The 4,116-nt window shown below is 42.2% G+C and overlaps 1 pseudogene; it reads right to left on the reverse strand.

Moving 5' to 3' along the window:
- The window catches only part of LOC115277438, a 14,104-nt pseudogene that overhangs the window by 1,122 nt on the left and 8,866 nt on the right, over positions 1-4,116 (reverse strand).

Below are 4,116 nucleotides of genomic sequence, written 5' to 3' on the forward strand. Positions count from 1 at the left end.
GGGCGGGGGCGGCGGGCGCTGCTGGGTCCCGGCCTCGCTGCCCCTGGTTGCGGTGATGGTGACCGGCCGGCTGCGGCAGCGCGGCTCCTCCCGGGGTGTGACGGTAACTAGGCCGGCGGCGGCGGTGAGGCTGCTCAGGGCTCTCTGGGGTCGGCTCTCCGCTCCCGCTACCGATCGAACTCTCCACTATACCTGTTGACATGGGTTTTTTCTTATGCGTATTTCATGTGTTTGTGAAAATTAAGAGCTTTTTTTCCCTTTTCAATGTAATTACTGAAAAAAAGATTGAATTTTAATTGAATTAGTGAAAAAGTTTTTTTTAAAAACCCACTTGTTTTAGAACTGTAAATTTTTTAGTGACCTAGATGTTCAGTTACACTTTCGGCAGCAATGATTTTTTTAAAGAAAAGTTTTGGGGGCACCTGGGTGGCTCAGTTGGTTGAGCATCTGACTTTGGCTCAGGTCATGATCTCACAGCTTGTGGGTCTGAGCCCCGCGTTGGGCTCTTTGCTGACAGTTCAGAGACTGGAGTCATTTCAGATTTGTGTCTCCCTCTCTTTGCCCATCCCTTGCTCATGATCTGTCTTCTCTCTCTTTCTCAAAAATAAATATATGTCAAACAAAATTTTAAAAAGGTTTTCATAACTAATGGAAAATAGCACAAACTCTAGTTCCCTGATTGTAATTTAAAGTACATTCAGGAAAGTGAGTGAGTGGGTGAAAATTCCCAGGCAAATACAGTTTGTTCGTTTAATTTTATCTTGACCATGCTAAAAAAATTGTTTTTTTGAGAAATAGTAAGATGAGGTTCTTTCACAGAGTATTGAAATGTGAATTAGTCAATCTAATGACTTGGTTTCAAAGTCTGAATTATTTATTACTCCTATTAAAAGGGGATAAAACTTCTGATTCAAGATGGAGGAATGACATATTTATGTGATCTTCTTAAGACTTCATTAAAATGAAAATAAAGAAATAAAGAGGTATAAGTGAGGAGCAATCAAGAGGCGAGGAAAGAGCCATCAGTGATCTAAATCTTTCAATAAATTTCTGGAAGACAAAGAAGAAAGTAGTAACCAGAGAAACACAGAGAAGGGAACTCCAGTCTGAAGGATGCACGGAGAGGCCACACCTTAGAAGGAAGCCAATCTGCCTACTGAAGTGAATATGCAAGGACTCAAAATTCACTTCCCACATATCTTTTCTTAGGAAGTTACTTGGCAATATGCCTCTGCGAGACAAAGGAATAAGCCCAGGAAAAGCACTGGCATGCAGGAAATGGTGGTTTCCAATGAGGAAAGTAATTAAGGAAAGCCTTAGGGTGACAGCTGGGTAGTAGACCTGGCCAGAAAGCAAGAGGCTAGGAGGAAGTTATCTGGGGGGAAAGGAAGGGACTGAGTATCTCATACTAACTTTGTGAGTATAGGCTAATGTAAAGATGCCAACAATGCAAAAATAAAAAGAAAAGAAAACAATTAGAAAGCCACTTTATTCATTTGGATGATTTATCTGCAAACTGTAGGAAAACCAGTGCGGCTTAAAGAAGAAGGAATTTATTATCTGACATAACAGGGGCACTACAGGCAGGGAAGTGTCAGGGTGGACACGTTAACTCAGTGGTTCTGGGTCTTCATCAAGGACGTAAGTTCTTTCATCTTTCCTCTGACAGCTTTACTTTGTAAGGTTTGTCCAAAAGCTGGTTCTTCTCTCAGTAGCAAGATGCCTACTGCTCTTTTTTCGGGTTCACATCCAACATGATAGAGCCCCAAAAAAGATACCATGTCTCTCCTGGAGAGAGGAAAACTTTCCCAGAAGCCCTCAGCAGACATCCTTTCTTGTCTCATTGGCCAAAAGTGTGTCATGTATACCTTGAAACAGTTGCTGGAAAGGAGAATGGAACCACTGTTGGAGAGATTCCTCGCTACTTGGCATTCATTCTCTTCTTCCTCCCCTTCTATACTAGAACTCCCCTGAATCTTATCTGGGTACAAAATCACCAAACTAGGAGCCACTCCCCGCCCACCCAACCCTGCCCCGCCTCCCTTGTTCCTAGGTGTAGACATGTGACTAAGTTCTAGCAATAGGATGTGATTGGAGACGTGTGGGAAATTTCTAGATTATTCCTTTAAAAAGAGTTGTAATTGGGGATCGGTGGGGCGCAACTGGCTAGCTCAGTCAGTAGAGGATGTGACTCTTGATCTCATGGTCATGAGTTCAAGCTCTGTGTTGGGCAAAGAGCCTATTTAATGGGGGAAAAAGGAAACATGTTGTATGGGGGTGACTAGCTGGCCCAGTCGGTATAACATGCAACTCTTTATCTCAAAGTTGTGAGTTCAAGCCCCACATTGGGTATGGAGGTCAGTTAAAAATAAAATCTTTTTTTAAATGTTTTTTATTTATTTTTGAGAGACAGAGAGAGACAGCGCGAGCAGGGGAGGGTCAGAGAGAGAGGGAAATACAGAATCTGAAGCAGGCTCCAGGCTCTGAGCTAGCTGTCAGCACAGAGCCCGACGCAGGGCTTGAACCTATGAACCATGAGATCATGACCTGAGCTGAAGCCGGACACTTAACTGACTGAGCCACCCAGGCGCCTCTAAAAATAAAATCTTTAAAAAAAAAGTTGTATGCTCGCCACTGCCTCATGCTTTCTCTTTTCCTAGCTCAAAAGTTTGGTGGTAGTGAGTCAGCTTCAAACATGAAGATGAGAACAATTCCTAAGGAGATGACAGCAACAGATAGAAGGAACCTGGGACCCGAGGCATTCTCATGAAGCTAACCTTCTTACTCTCCTACTAGCTTAGACTTTTATGTGATAAAGAAATAAACTTCTGTCCATTTATTCTCATCACCATTAAATAGCCAGAGCAATATCCTAATTAATGCAATGGGCATTCTTCACTTAGACCAGTACAGTCCCCATACCAGCAGAATTAGCATGGCCTGAAACCTTGCTGGAGAGGCAAATTCTTGGGCCACACCCCAGATCTACTGAGTCAGAATATTTGTGAATGCAGCTCAGCAGGCTATGTTTTAACAAGCCTTCTAGGTCATTCTGATGCATATTCAAGTTTGAGAAACACTGAATAGCCTGTGGGATCCTTTGTCTAGCTGAAAACAGAGCTGGCCTCCCCTGGAAATTCTAGCTAAGAGGGCAGACACTTGAAAAAATCAGGGTCCTATTAGGCTCTGTTATGTAAGGACAAGATGGATGCTCAGTTGGCAACCAATAGCATCTGCCCTTGTTAAATATAATAAACATAGTTTACTTCTATAGTTGACTCTCAAACAATGTGGTGGTTAGGGGCGCCAACCCCCATGCAGTCAAAAAGCCCTGCAAAACTTTTGATTCCCCCAGAACTTAACTACTAATAGCCTACTGTTGACTGGAAGCTTTACCAATAACATAAACAGTGTATTAATAATATTTTGTATGTTATATGCATTATATACTGTATTCTTACAATAAAGTAAGGTAGAAAGAAAATATAGTTAATAAATATAATAAGGGAAAAAAAGACATAATACTGTATTGTATTTATCCCAAAAAAATCCGCATATGAGCGGATCTGCATAGTTCAGTCCCATATTGTTCAAGGATAAACTTTCGTTTCAGAGAAGAATGTAAAGGTCATGGTCATTGACAATATGTAAGTATATATGACAGACTTGAGTAATGGAAATCAAGAGGAGAGATGAAAGAAAATGGAGAGAAAAAAGATAATGTCAATAGCCATGTAACAAGAAATGAAGGTGATTTACCCAAGAGAGACAGAAATGCTGATGCATAGGAGCACATGTACCCCAATGTTCATAGCAGCAATGTCAACAATAGCCAAAACATGGAAGGAGCCTAAATGTCCATCACCTGATGAGTGGATCAGGAAGATGTGGTATATATTCACGATGGAGTACTACACGGCAATGAGAGGGAATGACATATGGCCCTTTGTAGGAAAGTGGATGGACCTTGAGGGTGTCATGCTGAGTGAAGTAAGCCAGGCAGAGAAGGACAGAAACCATATGTTTGCACTCATAGGTCTAGCAGGAAAACAAGAGAGACCTAATGGAGAACCAGGGGGAGCGGAGGAGGGAGAGAGAGTTGGGGAGAGAGAGGGA

The sequence above is a fragment of the Suricata suricatta genome, chromosome 14 (assembly GCF_006229205.1).
Source record: "Suricata suricatta isolate VVHF042 chromosome 14, meerkat_22Aug2017_6uvM2_HiC, whole genome shotgun sequence".
Lineage (NCBI taxonomy): Eukaryota > Metazoa > Chordata > Mammalia > Carnivora > Herpestidae > Suricata > Suricata suricatta.